The following is a 21,959-nucleotide window of genomic DNA, read 5'->3' as shown; positions in this document are numbered from 1 at the left end:
ACTGCTTTTTGAATTTTTGAAAATATTCTTTATTTGTAATAAAAGCATACTGTTTATACGCATATATACAAAGGAAAAAACTGCAAACAACTTATACACTTATATTCAGTACATTCAGTGGTGCAAACCTTTTAAAAAGATTGAAAAGAAACATAACACGATTATCATTTAGCTAGGGTGAAATTCCCTTCTGTTTTTCAAGACATTTCCCCGTAGAACACGGCCACTCTGTGTACGGTAGCAGAAGGAGCCTAGACCGTGGTCGTTCTCCGCAGAGCTGCACTGAGCCTCAGCATGTACTCCTGCCAGTCAACAGCGTTCCTGACGGTCTCAGACAGACTGCAGCACTTGGTATCTGTCTCAGTGTGTGTCCCCTGGAATATAGAGCCCTCTGCTATGCAACTACTCGGGATGAACTGGGGCACTGACACTTGCATCCTTCCCTACGCCCTCTCAGTAAATCCACAGTCAACAAAGAAATGGGCAACTGTGTCTTCCCCACTGCAGCCATCCCAAAGGCAGCACACACGGGGGGTGGTATATCACCTGTACGCAAAGGCTCTGACTGGGAGAGCCCTTCTCACCACCATCCCAGTGAGGACATGGTGCTTGGTGAAGAGGTGCTGGGCCGTATAGTTTGCTCAGACCCACAGAACCCATAGTGCCCTTCCCTTGTCATTCACATTCCTTGTTCCACAAACCCTAACGTGGGAAGGAGTTCCTTGCTGGTCCTCATTTCCCCCTTTTAAGAGTCATTTATAAGACCATAAGGTATAAGAGCTAAATTAGGCCATCAAGTCTCCTTTGCCTTGGCTGACTTTTATTTCTAATCCCTATTCTTCCAACTTCACCCCCCTGATCCTTAACCCTCTTACCAATCAAGAACCTACTGATCCCTGTCTTAAATGCACCCAATAACTTGGCCTCCACAGCTCTCTATGGTAATAAATTCCACAGATTCACTATCCTCTCAGTGAAGTTACTTCTCATTTCAGTTCAAAAGTTACAACTCATTATTTTGAGACTGTGTCCTTGAATTCTAGATTTTCCCAGTAATAGACGCATCCTCTCCATATCCATCTATCCAGTCAATTAATTATTCAGTAGTTTTAATGAGATCTCTTGTCATTCTTCCGAACTCCATCAAGTGCAGGTACGTTGATATCATATGCTCCTCGTACATTTACACAAAAAACAGGCATGAATCAGTGTTGCCCAAATCCTTTCATAATTTCATATTTATTTATCATATGTCATTTTTCCTTAATGGCACAGAAGGAAGACACATGGTGCATTGGGTCTATGCTGGCTTCCAGAACAATCCTACTCGACCACTTACCTCCCTGCAGCCTACCCCTCTCACTCACCCATCAGGACTCCACACTCGCACAACATTTACTAAGTAGCTAGACGAGCACTTCTGCAATTCCATTGGCACTTTGCTGCCATTTCAAGGAGTCCTGATGAAGGGTCTCAGCCCAAAACGTCGACTGTACTCTTTTCTATAGATGCTGCCTGGCCTGCTGAGCTCCTCCAGCATTTTGCATGTGTTGCTTGGATTTCCAGGATCGGCAGAATTTCTCCTGTTTATAGACAATAGACAATAGGTGCAGAAGTAGACCATTTGGCCCTTCAAGCCTGCACCGCCATTTTGAGATCATGGCTGATCATCTACTATCAATAGCAGAAAAGACAGTGGAACAGCAATGGCAGGTATTCTTGGGAATAATGCACAAGTTCATCCCCCAGAGAAGGAAGGATTCAAAGGGGGGAAAGGGGCCACAGTGGTTGACAAAGGAAGTCAGAGATTGCATAGCATTAAAAAAAAGGAAGTATGACAGAGCTAAGGTGAGTGGGAGGACAGATGATTGGGAAGTTTTTAAGGAACAACAGAACTACCGTAGATTCCGGACTACAGAGCGCACCTGATTTTTAGCCGCTGGCACTAATTTTAGAAATAAAATCATTTTTTTAAATGTAAAGGCCGCACCGGATTTTAGGCCGCACCGGATTTTCGGCCGCAGGTGTCCCACGTTGTAATATGAGATATTTACACAGAAAGATATTACACGTGAGGATTTTTTTAACTTTTAATTAAATCCATATGGTAACAAAAACAAATACATATTGCAAATGCTTTTTTTCGAACCGTGCCCGTACGCGGCTACTTTTAAATATACGTTGCGTATACTTCTTTACTGAACAACATTCCAATATCTCCTAACGACTGGTAAAAAATATATATACTGCAGCCTACCAGGAAAAGTTATTGATACCTTTAACTTAAAAGCAGAGTTCGCTCGGATCCAAAGCCGCTCGCGGAATCCGCTCCCCCCCCCTCCTTTCCGTTTCATCGCAAACGGCATTTAAAAGCAGATTTCGCTCGGATCCAAAGCCGCTCCGCCGCTCGACCCCCTCCTTTCCGTTTCATCGCAAACGGCATTTTCCCACAAGACGCCGCGAAACCGGGTGTGTCGTCATAGCATCCCGCGATGTAGTACAGAAAACAAATATAGTTTAAACTAAGAGGGTAGGTAGCACAATGCTTCGAGTGTTTTCCATGTTGATGAGGGTGAGTACAAATGACTGATTTACAATAATTTAATTGTGAAAGTGCGCTTGATTTATCGTACAATTTCATTGGACCTCTGTGAACTACTCATCAATTTTATTGGTCTACTGTTACGAGGCAAAATGTTTACGAGGCGGCATGAAAAAAAAATGCATTAGCCGCTCCGGATTATTGGCCGCAAAGTTCAAAGCTGTTCAAAATGTGGGAAAAAAGTAGCGGCTTAAAATCCGGAATCTACGGTAACTAAAAAGGCAATACGGGGAGAAAAAATGAGGTACGAACGCAAGCTAGCCAGGAATATAAAGGAAGATAGCAAAAGCTTTTTTAGGTATGTGAAGAGAAAGAAGATAGTTAAGAACAATGTTGGGCCCTTGAAGAATGAATTGGGTGAAATTGTTATGGGAAACAGAGAAATGGCAGAAGAATTTAATGAGTACTTTAGATCTGTTTTCACTAAGGAAGACACAAGCTATCTCCCAGATATATGGATGGGCCAAGGACATAGGGTAACAGAGGAAATGAAACAGATTGACATTAGGAAGGAAACGGTGATGAGAAGACTGATGGGACTGAAGGCTGACAAATCCCCAGGTCCAGATGGTCTGCATCCTAGGGTACTAAAGGAGGTGGCCCTGGAAATTGCGGATGCATTGGTAATTATTTTCCAGTGTTCCTTAGATTCAGGATCAGTTCCTGAGGATTGGAGAATGGCTAATGTTATCCCACTTTTTAAGAAAGGAGGGAGGGAGAAAACAGAGAACTGTCGACCTGTCAGCCTGACATCGGTGGTGGGGAAGATGCTAGAGTCCATTATTAAGGATGAAATAGTGGCATATCTAGATAGCAGTGATAAGATTGGGCCGAGCCAGCATGGATTTACCAAGGGTAAATCATGCTTGACTAATCTATTGGAGTTTTTTGAGGATGTAACCAGGAAGTTAGACAAGGGAGATCCAGTGGATGTAGTGTACCTCGATTTTCAGAAGGCATTTGATAAGGTCCCACATAGGAGATTGGTGGGTAAAATCAAAGCTCAGGGCATCGGGGGGAAGACATTGACATGGATAGAAAACTGGTTGGCAGATAGAAAGCAAAGGGTAGCGGTGAATGGGTGTTTCTCGGAATGGCAGGTGGTGACTAGTGGGGTGCCACAGGGCTCGGTATTGGGACCACAGCTGTTTACGATTTACGTCAACGATTTAGATGAAGGCATTGAGAATAACATCAGCAAGTTTGCTGATGATACTAGGCTGGGTGGCAGTGTGACATGTGATGAGGATGTTAGGAGAATTCAGGGTGACTTGGATAGGCTGGGTGAGTGGGCAGAATGGATTTTACCCTGCACTGGTCACTAGTAATTTACTGACATTAAACCTGATGTGTCTGTCAGTCTCTCCCATATTGAAAAGTCCAATTGCTGGCAGCGTTAATAACCAAAGAGGTCTAGGAGTGTCTTAGAGTTATAGAATTATACAGAATGAAACAGGCCCTTCAGTCAACGAGTCCTTTCTGACTCTCAGCCCCCTCATTTATGCGTGTATCAAATTGATCCTGTTATTTTCCTCCTCATTGGCCGTCAACTCCCCCTGGTTTTACCATCCTCCTACACACCAGAGACAATTTACTTACTTCCTGACTGTTACACCACTGGCGTTTAGGGCAGCATTGAAGGTCCTCCATCTCTGGCAGTGTTCAGGGCTTCCTTCATCGTGTCAGTAGCTCCGTCTCTGTTTTCACTGTCAGTCATGCAAGTTCTGGGTAAAGACTCGGGAATACCATCACACTCAGATGCAGAAAGATTCTTCATTCCTGTTTTTAAAAGTTTTATTTGACCAGTCAGGGTTGTTAGCCCTGAGCCTCGAGGACTGGCGGATCACTCTTAGTTTGGCCTTTACCCTTTGACCTGTGTAGCATGCGTGATCCTAACAAAGCACCAAGCCCTGCCTTCAGCCAACATAGCTGGCTGTGTTGCTGAGGCTTTCAAGCCTCCAAACCATAACAAGTAACCTATTAACCTGCACGTCTTTGGGATGTGGGAGAAAACTGGAACAATCGGAGGCAGAACGTGCAGACTCCACTCAGACAGCCCCAAGTTCAGGATCGCACCCGGGTCACAGGAGCTGGCAGTCGACAGCTGTGCCTGCTGTTCCAGTGAACACGTAGTGGCAGCAGCTCGCCCATAAAATAAACAGTGCTGAATAACCTGGACATCTCTGTCAGTCATCGGACTGAGATAGTACCTCCTCACTACCCTCAGACCAGACAATATGCCCAGCCAATGCCCCTCTTCCTCTGACAGGGCACCTCCTCCTTTCCAGTCTGTCATCTGCTGAGTTTGCCGATTCCCTTCCGTGTCTCTAATTAACCCCAATGACCCTTTACACATCCTTTTACTTTTTGTGTGTTCAGAAAATAATTTTGCATTCCCTTTTATGCAGCTGCTGATATTTTCTCTTTGCATACCATTTTGGTTTCTCCGTGCAGCCTCTGTACTCTGCCTACTCTTCAGATGTATTTGCTTTTAACTCCTCTTCCTAGTTGTGTCGAGTCCTTGTTTTACTTGGCGTCCCGAGAGCCTGATTTATCAGTGCCGATTGGAGTACACTCAGTTAGTACCGAATGTGGAAATGGAAAATGCTAAAGATACTCCGGAGGTCAGGCAGCATCTCAGGAGAGAGGAGATCTGAGCATGGTCAATGTTTCAATGAGAACTCATCGACCTGCTGAGTACGTCCAACCCTGTGATTTTATCCCAGCTTTTCCACATTGTACTTTGCTTTTGGTTTGTGCCCAAACCACAGTCATTCCTCAGCTTATGAGAAGGATGAGTTCCCACAAAACGTTTCGTTAAGTTCAGTTTCGTAAATCAAAACCCTTTGTGTGGATTTACTGCAATGTATTCATAGAAACATAGAAAACCTACAGCATAATACAGGCCCTTCAGCCCACAAAACGTGCTGTGCCGAACATGTACTTCATATGGGCAGAAACTGGTATGTGTTTGTTAGGGCACAAAGTGCATTTGTAAATCAAGGGCATGTCAACAAATACACTCAAAAACTTCTATAGTTGTACCGTGGAGAGCATTCTGACAGGCTGCATCACTGTCTGGTATGGAGGGGCTACTGCACAGGACCAAAGAAGCTGCAGAAGGTTGTAAATCTAGTCAGCTCCATCTTGGGTAATAGCCTGCAAAGTATCTGGGACATCTTCAGGGAGCGGTGTCTCAGAAAGGCAGCGTCCTTTGTTAAGGATCTCCAGCACCCAGGGCAATCCCTTTTCTCGCTGTTGCCATCAGGTAGGAGGTACAGAAGCCTGAAGGCACACACTCAGCGATTCAGGAACAGCTTCTTCCTCCTACCATCCTAAATGGACATTGAAGCTTTGGACACTACCTAATTTTTAAAAAATATACAGTATTTCTGTTTTTGCACATTTTAAAAATCTATTCAATATATGTAATTGATTTACTTGTTTATTTATTATTATGTTTTATCTTATTTATTATTATTTTTTCTCTCTCGCTGCTAGATTATGTATTGTATTGAACTGTTGCTGCTAAGTTAACAAATTTCACGTCACAATGCTGGTGATAATAAACCTGATTCAGAGGGAGACGTAAGGGACAGCAGACGCTGGAATCAGGAGCAACAGACAATCTGATGGGGAAGCTCAACCTCTGTGTGTGTGTGTGTGAGGAGGAAGAAGTTGTCAATGTTTAGAGTCAACAGGTCCTTTCCCCACAGATGCTAGCTGAGATCTGTTGAGTTCCTCCAGCAGATTGATTGTTGCTCTACAAATCAAAAGGTCAACATGTCAGTGACACAGCATTGAAAATTCCTAAGTGAGATGTCTGTAAATCCAGGATCTTTTTCCAATTCTGATTTTGATGTGCTACTCTTTTTGAAGAGTCAGTCTACAGATCCCTTAATGGATGATTTTAAGTTTTAGACAGCTTTAGCAATGTGAGCAGTTCAGAAACTTCTACCTTTAACCCCCGATGATTGGGAATGACTGTACATAGATACCAATGCAGCTAACCAGAGCGGTCCCTCTTGTCTTGATATCAGTGATAGCTGGCTCTGCAGTCCTGAAACATCTTTACTCCAGCCTCACCCTCTCGATTCCTTTCTCAAATGGGTAAATCCAGCTCCCTTGCATCTGGACTAAGAAACAAACTGCTGGAGGGACACAGCAGGTCAGGCAGCATCTGTGGAGGGGAAGGGCTGAACAGCATTTTGTACTGACATCCTGAATCATCACTCATTGATCTGAATGTCCAGCATCCTTTTCCCTTCATGGATGCTGTTCCTCCGTCACGTTGCGTTTTGCTGCAAATTCCAGCACTTCCACTCTCTTTTGTGTGCCTCAAAGATTCAAAGTACGTTTAACAGCAAATGGGTGTGTAATGTCACCAGGTGTGTTTCAACCTTTGTCAGTTCTTTGCCTTCTTCACAACAGCTTTAGACTTGTTTTACTTTACCTCCAGAATCAGATTGTGCCTTCCACGTTAGACTATAGTCATTTTGATATTCCCCAGAACATCCCTGAGTTTCCAGAGTCCTCCCCACTCCCTGCCTGTTCAGTTTTCCTCCGGGGAGTGGGAGTCCCTTCCTGTTGATGGTCATTTACTTACATTAATCACCCCTCTGTAAAGATGTCCGTGACACCTGCGGGCTTGAGTTCCAGGGAGAGATTACACTGGCTGGGACTGTTTTCCCTGGAGGCAGAGGGCGACTTTATAAACGTTTATAGAATCATGAAGGGACACAGATAAGTTGTAAGGCAGCAGCCTTTTTCCCAAAGTAGGGGGAGTTCAAAACTGAAGGATATAGGTTTAAGGTGAGAGGGATAACATTTGTGGATGGATGGAGCGAGCTGCCGGAGAAAGTGGTAGAGGTGGGTACAATTATAATGTTTTAAAAATATCAAAGCGTCAGGTACATGGATAGAAAAGGTTCAAAGGAAAATAGGCAAATCATATTTAAAATTGGGTTAGCTTGGATGGACTTATTGGGGGCCTGGGTGAGCTGGGCCAATGGGCGTGTGTCTTTGCTGTATGACTCCAAGTCAGGTAGTTCTTGATCAATTCAACAAAGTCATTAACTGCAACCAAAGCGTATTGCCACTTCAATTCATGAATTAATGATGGCCAGCATAGATTAGTTAATGGGAGTAATATGTATGAAATTTCAAAAGGCTGTACTGTAGAATGGAACTTTTAAAGCACATTAACGATATGTTGATTGAATTGTTGCAAAATTGGTATTGACAAGAAGCAGAGCAGTGAGTTAAGTAGTTTATCGTCAGAATGGAGAATTGTGCTCAATAATTCTTCACTGGGAGGAATAAGGAGACAGCAGGGTAATGGCCAGAGGTTTCACGGTGAGGGATAAGGAGACAACAGGGTAATGGCCAGAGGTTTCACAGTGAGGGATAAGGAGACAGCAGGGTAATGGCCAGAGGTTTCACAGTGAGGGATAAGGAGACAGCAGGGTAATGGCCAGAGGTTTCACGGTGAGGGATAAGGAGACAGCAGGGTAATGGCCAGAGGTTTCACGGTGAGGGATAAGGAGACAGCAGGGTAATGGCCAGAGGTTTCACAGTGAGGGATAAGGAGACAGCAGGGTAATGGCCAGAGGTTTCACGGTGAGGGATAAGGAGACAACAGGGTAATGGTCGGAGGTTTCACAGGGAGGGTTAAGGAGACAACAGGGTAATGGCCGGAGGTTTCACGGTGAGGGATAAGGAGACAACAGGGTAATGGTCGGAGGTTTCACAGTGAGGAATAAGGAGACAGCAGGGTAATGGCCGGAGGTTTCACGGTGAGGGATAAGGAGACAGCAGGGTAATGGCCAGAGGTTTCATGGTGAGGGATAAGGAGACAGCAGGGTAATGGTCGGAGGTTTCACGGTGAGGGATAAGGAGACAGCGGGGTAATGGCCAGAGGTTTCACGGTGAGGGATAAGGAGACAGCAGGGTAATGGTCGGAGGTTTCACAGTGAGGGATAAGGAGACAGCGGGGTAATGGCTGGAGGTTTCACGGTGAGGGATAAGGAGACAACAGGGTAATGGCCGGAGGTTTCACGGTGAGGGATAAGGAGACAGCAGGGTAATGGTCGGAGGTTTCACAGTGAGGGATAAGGAGACAGCAGGGTAATGGCCGGAGGTTTCACGGTGAGGGATAAGGAGACAACAGGGTAATGGCCGGAGGTTTCACGGTGAGGGATAAGGAGACAACAGGGTAATGGCCGGAGGTTTCACAGTGAGGGATAAGGAGACAGCAGGGTAATGGCCGGAGGTTTCACGGTGAGGGATAAGGAGACAGCAGGGTAATGGCCAGAGGTTTCACGGTGAGGAATAAGGAGACAGCAGGGTAATGGCCGGAGGTTTCACGGTGAGGGATAAGGAGACAACAGGGTAATGGTCGGAGGTTTCACAGTGAGGGATAAGGAGACAGCAGGGTAATGGCCAGAGGTTTCACGGTGAGGGATAAGGAGACAGCAGGGTAATGGCCAAAGGTTTCACGGTGAGGAATAAGGAGACAGCAGGGTAATGGCCGGAGGTTTCACGGTGAGGGATAAGGAGACAGCAGGGTAATGGCCGGAGGTTTCACGGTGAGGGATAAGGAGACAGCAGGGTAATGGCCAGAGGTTTCACAGTGAGGGATAAGGAGACAGCAGGGTAATGGCCCGAGGTTTCACGGTGAGGGATAAGGAGACAGCAGGGTAATGGCCAGAGGTTTCACGGTGAGGGATAAGGAGACAACAGGGTAATGGTCGGAGGTTTCACAGGGAGGGTTAAGGAGACAACAGGGTAATGGCCGGAGGTTTCACGGTGAGGGATAAGGAGACAACAGGGTAATGGTCAGAGGTTTCACAGTGAGGAATAAGGAGACAGCAGGGTAATGGCCGGAGGTTTCACGGTGAGGGATAAGGAGACAGCAGGGTAATGGCCAGAGGTTTCATGGTGAGGGATAAGGAGACAGCAGGGTAATGGTCGGAGGTTTCACAGGGAGGGTTAAGGAGACAACAGGGTAATGGCCGGAGGTTTCACGGTGAGGGATAAGGAGACAACAGGGTAATGGTCGGAGGTTTCACGGTGAGGGATACGGAGACAGCAGGGTAATGGTCGGAGGTTTCACTGGGAGGGATAAGGAGACAACAGGGTAATGGCCAGAGGTTTCACGGTGAGGGATAAGGAGACAACAGGGTAATGGCCGGAGGTTTCACAGTGAGGGATAAGGAGACAGCAGGGTAATGGCCAGAGGTTTCACGGTGAGGGATAAGGAGACAGCAGGGTAATGGCCAGAGGTTTCACGGTGAGGAATAAGGAGACAGCAGGGTAATGGCCGGAGGTTTCACGGTGAGGGATAAGGAGACAGCAGGGTAATGGCCGGAGGTTTCACGGTGAGGGATAAGGAGACAGCAGGGTAATGGCCAGAGGTTTCACAGTGAGGGATAAGGAGACAGCAGGGTAATGGCCAGAGGTTTCACGGTGAGGGATAAGGAGACAGCAGGGTAATGGCCAGAGGTTTCACGGTGAGGGATAAGGAGACAACAGGGTAATGGTCGGAGGTTTCACAGGGAGGGTTAAGGAGACAACAGGGTAATGGCCGGAGGTTTCACGGTGAGGGATAAGGAGACAACAGGGTAATGGTCGGAGGTTTCACAGTGAGGAATAAGGAGACAGCAGGGTAATGGCCGGAGGTTTCACGGTGAGGGATAAGGAGACAGCAGGGTAATGGCCAGAGGTTTCATGGTGAGGGATAAGGAGACAGCAGGGTAATGGTCGGAGGTTTCACGGTGAGGGATAAGGAGACAGCAGGGTAATGGCCAGAGGTTTCACGGTGAGGGATAAGGAGACAGCAGGGTAATGGTCGGAGGTTTCACAGTGAGGGATAAGGAGACAGCGGGGTAATGGCTGGAGGTTTCACAGTGAGGGATAAGGAGACAGCAGGGTAATGGCTGGAGGTTTCACAGTGAGGGATAAGGAGACAGCAGGGTAATGGTCGGAGGTTTCACGGTGAGGGATAAGGAGACAACAGGGTAATGGTCGGAGGTTTCACAGTGAGGAATAAGGAGACAGCAGGGTAATGGCCGGAGGTTTCACGGTGAGGGATAAGGAGACAACAGGGTAATGGCCGGAGGTTTCACGGTGAGGGATAAGGAGACAGCAGGGTAATGGTCGGAGGTTTCACAGTGAGGGATAAGGAGACAACAGGGTAATGGCCGGAGGTTTCACGGTGAGGGATAAGGAGACAACAGGGTAATGGCCGGAGGTTTCACGGTGAGGGATAAGGAGACAACAGGGTAATGGCCGGAGGTTTCACAGTGAGGGATAAGGAGACAGCAGGGTAATGGCCGGAGGTTTCACGGTGAGGGATAAGGAGACAGCAGGGTAATGGTCGGAGGTTTCACAGGGAGGTTTAAGGAGACAACAGGGTAATGGCCGGAGGTTTCACGGTGAGGGATAAGGAGACAACAGGGTAATGGTCGGAGGTTTCACGGTGAGGGATAAGGAGACAGCAGGGTAATGGCCAGAGGTTTCACGGTGAGGAATAAGGAGACAGCAGGGTAATGGCTGGAGGTTTCACTGGGAGGGATAAGGAGACAGCAGGGTAATGGTCGGAGGTTTCACGGTGAGGGATAAGGAGACAACAGGGTAATGGCCGGAGGTTTCACGGTGAGGGATAAGGAGACAGCAGGGTAATGGCCGGAGGTTTCACAGTGAGGGATAAGGAGACAGCAGGGTAATGGCCGGAGGTTTCACAGTGAGGGATAAGGAGACAGCAGGGTAATGGCCAGAGGTTTCACGGTGAGGGATAAGGAGACAGCAGGGTAATGGTCGGAGGTTTCACAGGGAGGGTTAAGGAGACAACAGGGTAATGGCCGGAGGTTTCACAGTGAGGGATAAGGAGACAGCAGGGTAATGGCCGGAGGTTTCACAGTGAGGGTTAAGGAGACAACAGGGTAATGGCCGGAGGTTTCACAGTGAGGGATAAGGAGACAACAGGGTAATGGCCAGAGGTTTCACAGTGAGGGATAAGGAGACAGCAGGGTAATGCCCAGAGGTTTCACGGTGAGGGATAAGGAGACAACAGGGTAATGGCCGGAGGTTTCACAGGGAGGGATAAGGAGACAACAGGGTAATGGCCGGAGGTTTCACAGGGAGGGATAAGGAGACAACGGGGTAATGGCCGGAGGTTTCACTGGGAGGGATAAGGAGACAGCAGGGTAATGGCCGGAGGTTTCACAGTGAGGGATAAGGAGACAACAGGGTAATGGCCAGAGGTTTCACGGTGAGGGATAAGGAGACAACAGGGTAATGGCCAGAGGTTTCACGGTGAGGGATAAGGAGACAACAGGGTAATGGCCGGAGGTTTCACGGTGAGGGATAAGGAGACAACAGGGTAATGGCCGGAGGTTTCACGGTGAGGGATAAGGAGACAACAGGGTAATGGCCGGAGGTTTCACAGGGAGGGATAAGGATACAACAGGGTAATGGCCGGAGGTTTCACAGGGAGGGATAAGGAGACAACAGGGTAATGGCCGGAGGTTTCACTGGGAGGGATAAGGAGACAACAGGGTAATGGCCGGAGGTTTCACAGTGAGGGATAAGGAGACAGCAGGGTAATGGCCGGAGGTTTCACAGTGAGGGATAAGGAGACAACAGGGTAATGGCCGGAGGTTTCACAGTGAGGGATAAGGAGACAGCAGGGTAATGGCCGGAGGTTTCTCAGTGAGGGATAAGGAGTCAGCAGGGTAATGGCCGGAGGTTTCACATTGAGGGATAAGGAGACAGCAGGGTAATGGCCGGAGGTTTCACAGTGAGGGATAAGGAGACAGCAGGGTAATGGCCGGAGGTTTCACAGTGAGGGATAAGGAGACAGCAGGGTAATGGCCGGAGGTTTCACGGTGAGGGATAAGGAGACAACAGGGTAATGGCCGGAGGTTTCACAGGGAGGGATAAGGATACAACAGGGTAATGGCCGGAGGTTTCACAGGGAGGGATAAGGAGACAACAGGGTAATGGCCGGAGGTTTCACTGGGAGGGATAAGGAGACAACAGGGTAATGGCCGGAGGTTTCACGGTGAGGGATAAGGAGACAGCAGGGTAATGGTCGGAGGTTTCACAGTGAGGGATAAGGAGACAACAGGGTAATGGCCGGAGGTTTCACGGTGAGGGATAAGGAGACAACAGGGTAATGGCCGGAGGTTTCACGGTGAGGGATAAGGAGACAACAGGGTAATGGCCGGAGGTTTCACAGTGAGGGATAAGGAGACAGCAGGGTAATGGCCGGAGGTTTCACGGTGAGGGATAAGGAGACAGCAGGGTAATGGTCGGAGGTTTCACAGGGAGGTTTAAGGAGACAACAGGGTAATGGCCGGAGGTTTCACGGTGAGGGATAAGGAGACAACAGGGTAATGGTCGGAGGTTTCATGGTGAGGGATAAGGAGACAGCAGGGTAATGGCCAGAGGTTTCACGGTGAGGAATAAGGAGACAGCAGGGTAATGGCTGGAGGTTTCACTGGGAGGGATAAGGAGACAGCAGGGTAATGGTCGGAGGTTTCACGGTGAGGGATAAGGAGACAACAGGGTAATGGCCGGAGGTTTCACGGTGAGGGATAAGGAGACAGCAGGGTAATGGCCGGAGGTTTCACAGTGAGGGATAAGGAGACAGCAGGGTAATGGCCGGAGGTTTCACAGTGAGGGATAAGGAGACAGCAGGGTAATGGCCAGAGGTTTCACGGTGAGGGATAAGGAGACAGCAGGGTAATGGTCGGAGGTTTCACAGGGAGGGTTAAGGAGACAACAGGGTAATGGCCGGAGGTTTCACAGTGAGGGATAAGGAGACAGCAGGGTAATGGCCGGAGGTTTCACAGTGAGGGTTAAGGAGACAACAGGGTAATGGCCGGAGGTTTCACAGTGAGGGATAAGGAGACAACAGGGTAATGGCCGGAGGTTTCACAGTGAGGGATAAGGAGACAGCAGGGTAATGCCCAGAGGTTTCACGGTGAGGGATAAGGAGACAACAGGGTAATGGCCGGAGGTTTCACAGGGAGGGATAAGGAGACAACAGGGTAATGGCCGGAGGTTTCACAGGGAGGGATAAGGAGACAACAGGGTAATGGCCGGAGGTTTCACTGGGAGGGATAAGGAGACAGCAGGGTAATGGCCGGAGGTTTCACGGTGAGGGATAAGGAGACAACAGGGTAATGGCCAGAGGTTTCACGGTGAGGGATAAGGAGACAACAGGGTAATGGCCAGAGGTTTCACGGTGAGGGATAAGGAGACAACAGGGTAATGGCCGGAGGTTTCACAGTGAGGGATAAGGAGACAGCAGGGTAATGGCCGGAGGTTTCACAGTGAGGGATAAGGAGTCAGCAGGGTAATGGCCGGAGGTTTCACAGTGAGGGATAAGGAGACAGCAGGGTAATGGCCGGAGGTTTCACAGTGAGGGATAAGGAGACAGCAGGGTAATGGCCGGAGGTTTCACAGTGAGGGATAAGGAGTCAGCAGGGTAATGGTCGGAGGTTTCACAGTGAGGGATAAGGAGACAACAGGGTAATGGCCGGAGGTTTCACTGTGAGGGATAAGGAGACAACAGGGTAATGGCCGGAGGTTTCACAGTGAGGGATAAGGAGACAGCAGGGTAATGGCTGGAGGTTTCACTGGGAGGGATAAGGAGACAACAGGGTAATGGCCGGAGGTTTCACTGGGAGGGATAAGGAGACAACAGGGTAATGGCCAGATGTTTCACGGTGAGGAATAAGGAGACAACAGGGTAATGGCCGGAGGTTTCACTGGGAGGGATAAGGAGACAACAGGGTAATGGCCGGAGTTTTCACTGGGAGGGATAAGGAGACAGCAGGGTAATGGTCGGAGGTTTCACAGTGAGGGATAAGGAGACAACAGGGTAATGGTCGGAGGTTTCACAGTGAGGGATAAGGAGACAGCAGGGTAATGGCCGGAGTTTTCACAGTGAGGGATAAGGAGACAGCAGGGTAATGGCCGGAGGTTTCACGGTGAGGGATAAGGAGACAGCAGGGTAATGGCCGGAGGTTTCACGGTGAGGGATAAGGAGACAGCAGGGTAATGGCCGGAGGTTTCACGGTGAGGGATAAGGAGACAGCAGGGTAATGGCCGGAGGTTTCACAGTGAGGGATAAGGAGACAGCAGGGTAATGGCCGGAGGTTTCACGGTGAGGGATAAGGAGACAACAGGGTAATGGCCAGAGGTTTCACAGTGAGGGATAAGGAGACAGCAGGGTAATGGCCAGAGGTTTCACAGTGAGGGATAAGGAGACAGCAGGGTAATGGCCGGAGGTTTCACAGTGAGGGATAAGGAGACAACAGGGTAATGGTCGGACGTTTCACAGTGAGGGATAAGGAGACAGCAGGGTAATGGCCGGAGGTTTCACAGTGAGGGATAAGGAGACAGCAGGGTAATGGCCGGAGGTTTCACAGTGAGGGATAAGGAGACAGCAGGGTAATGGCTGGAGGTTTCACAGTGAGGGATAAGGAGACAACAGGGTAATGGTCGGATGTTTCACAGTGAGGGATAAGGAGACAACAGGGTAATGGCCAGAGGTTTCACAGTGAGGGATAAGGAGACAGCAGGGTAATGGCCGGAGGTTTCACAGTGAGGGATAAGGAGACAGCAGGGTAATGGTCGGAGGTTTCACAGTGAGGGATAAGGAGACAACAGGGTAATGGCCGGAGGTTTCACAGTGAGGGATAAGGAGACAACAGGGTAATGGCCGGAGGTTTCACAGTGAGGGATAAGGAGACAGCAGGGTAATGGCCGGAGGTTTCACTGGGAGGGATAAGGAGACAACAGGGTAATGGCCAGAGGTTTCACTGGGAGGGATAAGGAGACAACAGGGTAATGGCCAGAGGTTTCACGGTGAGGAATAAGGAGACAACAGGGTAATGGCCGGAGGTTTCACTGGGAGGGATAAGGAGACAACAGGGTAATGGCCGGAGGTTTCACTGGGAGGGATAAGGAGACAGCAGGGTAATGGTCGGAGGTTTCACAGTGAGGGATAAGGAGACAACAGGGTAATGGTCGGAGGTTTCACAGTGAGGGATAAGGAGACAGCAGGGTAATGGCCGGAGGTTTCACGGTGAGGGATAAGGAGACAGCAGGGTAATGGCCAGAGGTTTCACGGTGAGGAATAAGGAGACAGCAGGGTAATGGCCAGAGGTTTCACGGTGAGGGATAAGGAGACAACAGGGTAATGGTCGGAGGTTTCACAGGGAGGGTTAAGGAGACAACAGGGTAATGGCCGGAGGTTTCACGGTGAGGGATAAGGAGACAACAGGGTAATGGTCGGAGGTTTCACAGTGAGGAATAAGGAGACAGCAGGGTAATGGCCGGAGGTTTCACGGTGAGGGATAAGGAGACAGCAGGGTAATGGCCAGAGGTTTCATGGTGAGGGATAAGGAGACAGCAGGGTAATGGTCGGAGGTTTCACAGGGAGGGTTAAGGAGACAACAGGGTAATGGCCGGAGGTTTCACGGTGAGGGATAAGGAGACAACAGGGTAATGGTCGGAGGTTTCACGGTGAGGGATACGGAGACAGCAGGGTAATGGTCGGAGGTTTCACTGGGAGGGATAAGGAGACAACAGGGTAATGGCCAGAGGTTTCACGGTGAGGAATAAGGAGACAGCAGGGTAATGGCCGGAGGTTTCACGGTGAGGGATAAGGAGACAACAGGGTAATGGTCGGAGTTTTCACAGTGAGGGATAAGGAGACAGCAGGGTAATGGCCAGAGGTTTCACGGTGAGGGATAAGGAGACAGCAGGGTAATGGCCAGAGGTTTCACGGTGAGGAATAAGGAGACAGCAGGGTAATGGCCGGAGGTTTCACGGTGAGGGATAAGGAGACAGCAGGGTAATGGCCGGAGGTTTCACGGTGAGGGATAAGGAGACAGCAGGGTAATGGCCAGAGGTTTCACAGTGAGGGATAAGGAGACAGCAGGGTAATGGCCAGAGGTTTCACGGTGAGGGATAAGGAGACAGCAGGGTAATGGCCAGAGGTTTCACGGTGAGGGATAAGGAGACAACAGGGTAATGGTCGGAGGTTTCACAGGGAGGGTTAAGGAGACAACAGGGTAATGGCCGGAGGTTTCACGGTGAGGGATAAGGAGACAACAGGGTAATGGTCGGAGGTTTCACAGTGAGGAATAAGGAGACAGCAGGGTAATGGCCGGAGGTTTCACGGTGAGGGATAAGGAGACAGCAGGGTAATGGCCAGAGGTTTCATGGTGAGGGATAAGGAGACAGCAGGGTAATGGTCGGAGGTTTCACGGTGAGGGATAAGGAGACAGCAGGGTAATGGCCAGAGGTTTCACGGTGAGGGATAAGGAGACAGCAGGGTAATGGTCGGAGGTTTCACAGTGAGGGATAAGGAGACAGCGGGGTAATGGCTGGAGGTTTCACAGTGAGGGATAAGGAGACAGCAGGGTAATGGCTGGAGGTTTCACAGTGAGGGATAAGGAGACAGCAGGGTAATGGTCGGAGGTTTCACGGTGAGGGATAAGGAGACAACAGGGTAATGGTCGGAGGTTTCACAGTGAGGAATAAGGAGACAGCAGGGTAATGGCCGGAGGTTTCACGGTGAGGGATAAGGAGACAACAGGGTAATGGCCGGAGGTTTCACGGTGAGGGATAAGGAGACAGCAGGGTAATGGTCGGAGGTTTCACAGTGAGGGATAAGGAGACAACAGGGTAATGGCCGGAGGTTTCACGGTGAGGGATAAGGAGACAACAGGGTAATGGCCGGAGGTTTCACGGTGAGGGATAAGGAGACAACAGGGTAATGGCCGGAGGTTTCACAGTGAGGGATAAGGAGACAGCAGGGTAATGGCCGGAGGTTTCACGGTGAGGGATAAGGAGACAGCAGGGTAATGGTCGGAGGTTTCACAGGGAGGTTTAAGGAGACAACACGGTAATGGCCGGAGGTTTCACGGTGAGGGATAAGGGGACAACAGGGTAATGGTCGGAGGTTTCACGGTGAGGGATAAGGAGACAGCAGGGTAATGGCCAGAGGTTTCACGGTGAGGAATAAGGAGACAGCAGGGTAATGGTCGGAGGTTTCACAGTGAGGGATAAGGAGACAACAGGGTAATGGTCGGAGGTTTCACAGTGAGGGATAAGGAGACAGCAGGGTAATGGCCGGAGGTTTCACGGTGAGGGATAAGGAGACAGCAGGGTAATGGCCAGAGGTTTCACGGTGAGGAATAAGGAGACAGCAGGGTAATGGCCAGAGGTTTCACGGTGAGGGATAAGGAGACAACAGGGTAATGGTCGGAGGTTTCACAGGGAGGGTTAAGGAGACAACAGGGTAATGGCCGGAGGTTTCACGGTGAGGGATAAGGAGACAACAGGGTAATGGTCGGAGGTTTCACAGTGAGGAATAAGGAGACAGCAGGGTAATGGCCGGAGGTTTCACGGTGAGGGATAAGGAGACAGCAGGGTAATGGCCAGAGGTTTCATGGTGAGGGATAAGGAGACAGCAGGGTAATGGTCGGAGGTTTCACAGGGAGGGTTAAGGAGACAACAGGGTAATGGCCGGAGGTTTCACGGTGAGGGATAAGGAGACAACAGGGTAATGGTCGGAGGTTTCACGGTGAGGGATACGGAGACAGCAGGGTAATGGTCGGAGGTTTCACTGGGAGGGATAAGGAGACAACAGGGTAATGGCCAGAGGTTTCACGGTGAGGAATAAGGAGACAGCAGGGTAATGGCCGGAGGTTTCACGGTGAGGGATAAGGAGACAACAGGGTAATGGTCGGAGTTTTCACAGTGAGGGATAAGGAGACAGCAGGGTAATGGCCAGAGGTTTCACGGTGAGGGATAAGGAGACAGCAGGGTAATGGCCAGAGGTTTCACGGTGAGGAATAAGGAGACAGCAGGGTAATGGCCGGAGGTTTCACGGTGAGGGATAAGGAGACAGCAGGGTAATGGCCGGAGGTTTCACGGTGAGGGATAAGGAGACAGCAGGGTAATGGCCAGAGGTTTCACAGTGAGGGATAAGGAGACAGCAGGGTAATGGCCAGAGGTTTCACGGTGAGGGATAAGGAGACAGCAGGGTAATGGCCAGAGGTTTCACGGTGAGGGATAAGGAGACAACAGGGTAATGGTCGGAGGTTTCACAGGGAGGGTTAAGGAGACAACAGGGTAATGGCCGGAGGTTTCACGGTGAGGGATAAGGAGACAACAGGGTAATGGTCGGAGGTTTCACAGTGAGGAATAAGGAGACAGCAGGGTAATGGCCGGAGGTTTCACGGTGAGGGATAAGGAGACAGCAGGGTAATGGCCAGAGGTTTCATGGTGAGGGATAAGGAGACAGCAGGGTAATGGTCGGAGGTTTCACGGTGAGGGATAAGGAGACAGCAGGGTAATGGCCAGAGGTTTCACGGTGAGGGATAAGGAGACAGCAGGGTAATGGTCGGAGGTTTCACAGTGAGGGATAAGGAGACAGCGGGGTAATGGCTGGAGGTTTCACAGTGAGGGATAAGGAGACAGCAGGGTAATGGCTGGAGGTTTCACAGTGAGGGATAAGGAGACAGCAGGGTAATGGTCGGAGGTTTCACGGTGAGGGATAAGGAGACAACAGGGTAATGGTCGGAGGTTTCACAGTGAGGAATAAGGAGACAGCAGGGTAATGGCCGGAGGTTTCACGGTGAGGGATAAGGAGACAACAGGGTAATGGCCGGAGGTTTCACGGTGAGGGATAAGGAGACAGCAGGGTAATGGTCGGAGGTTTCACAGTGAGGGATAAGGAGACAACAGGGTAATGGCCGGAGGTTTCACGGTGAGGGATAAGGAGACAACAGGGTAATGGCCGGAGGTTTCACGGTGAGGGATAAGGAGACAACAGGGTAATGGCCGGAGGTTTCACAGTGAGGGATAAGGAGACAGCAGGGTAATGGCCGGAGGTTTCACGGTGAGGGATAAGGAGACAGCAGGGTAATGGTCGGAGGTTTCACAGGGAGGTTTAAGGAGACAACACGGTAATGGCCGGAGGTTTCACGGTGAGGGATAAGGGGACAACAGGGTAATGGTCGGAGGTTTCACGGTGAGGGATAAGGAGACAGCAGGGTAATGGCCAGAGGTTTCACGGTGAGGAATAAGGAGACAGCAGGGTAATGGCTGGAGGTTTCACTGGGAGGGATAAGGAGACAGCAGGGTAATGGTCGGAGGTTTCACGGTGAGGGATAAGGAGACAACAGGGTAATGGCCGGAGGTTTCACGGTGAGGGATAAGGAGACAGCAGGGTAATGGCCGGAGGTTTCACAGTGAGGGATAAGGAGACAGCAGGGTAATGGCCGGAGGTTTCACAGTGAGGGATAAGGAGACAGCAGGGTAATGGCCAGAGGTTTCACGGTGAGGGATAAGGAGACAGCAGGGTAATGGTCGGAGGTTTCACAGGGAGGGTTAAGGAGACAACAGGGTAATGGCCGGAGGTTTCACAGTGAGGGATAAGGAGACAGCAGGGTAATGGCCGGAGGTTTCACAGTGAGGGTTAAGGAGACAACAGGGTAATGGCCGGAGGTTTCACAGTGAGGGATAAGGAGACAACAGGGTAATGGCCAGAGGTTTCACAGTGAGGGATAAGGAGACAGCAGGGTAATGCCCAGAGGTTTCACGGTGAGGGATAAGGAGACAACAGGGTAATGGCCGGAGGTTTCACAGGGAGGGATAAGGAGACAACAGGGTAATGGCCGGAGGTTTCACAGGGAGGGATAAGGAGACAACAGGGTAATGGCCGGAGGTTTCACTGGGAGGGATAAGGAGACAGCAGGGTAATGGCCGGAGGTTTCACAGTGAGGGATAAGGAGACAACAGGGTAATGGCCAGAGGTTTCACGGTGAGGGATAAGGAGACAACAGGGTAATGGCCAGAGGTTTCACGGTGAGGGATAAGGAGACAACAGGGTAATGGCCGGAGGTTTCACGGTGAGGGATAAGGAGACAACAGGGTAATGGCCGGAGGTTTCACGGTGAGGGATAAGGAGACAACAGGGTAATGGCCGGAGGTTTCACAGGGAGGGATAAGGATACAACAGGGTAATGGCCGGAGGTTTCACAGGGAGGGATAAGGAGACAACAGGGTAATGGCCGGAGGTTTCACTGGGAGGGATAAGGAGACAACAGGGTAATGGCCGGAGGTTTCACAGTGAGGGATAAGGAGACAGCAGGGTAATGGCCGGAGGTTTCACAGTGAGGGATAAGGAGACAACAGGGTAATGGCCGGAGGTTTCACAGTGAGGGATAAGGAGACAGCAGGGTAATGGCCGGAGGTTTCACAGTGAGGGATAAGGAGTCAGCAGGGTAATGGCCGGAGGTTTCACAGTGAGGGATAAGGAGACAGCAGGGTAATGGCCGGAGGTTTCACAGTGAGGGATAAGGAGACAGCAGGGTAATGGCCGGAGGTTTCACAGTGAGGGATAAGGAGACAGCAGGGTAATGGCCGGAGGTTTCACGGTGAGGGATAAGGAGACAACAGGGTAATGGCCGGAGGTTTCACAGGGAGGGATAAGGATACAACAGGGTAATGGCCGGAGGTTTCACAGGGAGGGATAAGGAGACAACAGGGTAATGGCCGGAGGTTTCACTGGGAGGGATAAGGAGACAACAGGGTAATGGCCGGAGGTTTCACGGTGAGGGATAAGGAGACAGCAGGGTAATGGTCGGAGGTTTCACAGTGAGGGATAAGGAGACAACAGGGTAATGGCCGGAGGTTTCACGGTGAGGGATAAGGAGACAACAGGGTAATGGCCGGAGGTTTCACGGTGAGGGATAAGGAGACAACAGGGTAATGGCCGGAGGTTTCACAGTGAGGGATAAGGAGACAGCAGGGTAATGGCCGGAGGTTTCACGGTGAGGGATAAGGAGACAGCAGGGTAATGGTCGGAGGTTTCACAGGGAGGTTTAAGGAGACAACACGGTAATGGCCGGAGGTTTCACGGTGAGGGATAAGGAGACAACAGGGTAATGGTCGGAGGTTTCACGGTGAGGGATAAGGAGACAGCAGGGTAATGGCCAGAGGTTTCACGGTGAGGAATAAGGAGACAGCAGGGTAATGGCTGGAGGTTTCCCTGGGAGGGATAAGGAGACAGCAGGGTAATGGTCGGAGGTTTCACGGTGAGGGATAAGGAGACAACAGGGTAATGGCCGGAGGTTTCACGGTGAGGGATAAGGAGACAACAGGGTAATGGCCGGAGGTTTCACAGGGAGGGATAAGGAGACAACAGGGTAATGGCCGGAGGTTTCACAGGGAGGGATAAGGAGACAACAGGGTAATGGCCGGAGGTTTCACTGGGAGGGATAAGGAGACAGCAGGGTAATGGCCGGAGGTTTCACAGTGAGGGATA

At 50.1% G+C, this 21,959-nt stretch overlaps 1 protein-coding gene across 1 annotated transcript in view; it reads left to right on the top strand.

The window, feature by feature from the left end:
• The window catches only part of LOC140729414 (tumor protein p53-inducible protein 11-like), a 148,792-nt gene that overhangs the window by 60,265 nt on the left and 66,568 nt on the right, over window positions 1–21,959 (top strand). The window lies entirely within an intron of this gene.

Source organism: Hemitrygon akajei, chromosome 6 (assembly GCF_048418815.1).
Source record: "Hemitrygon akajei chromosome 6, sHemAka1.3, whole genome shotgun sequence".
Classification (NCBI taxonomy): Eukaryota; Metazoa; Chordata; class Chondrichthyes; order Myliobatiformes; family Dasyatidae; genus Hemitrygon; species Hemitrygon akajei.
Note: the sequence above shows the minus strand (reverse complement) of the source record. Positions and strands in the feature narration are given on the sequence as shown.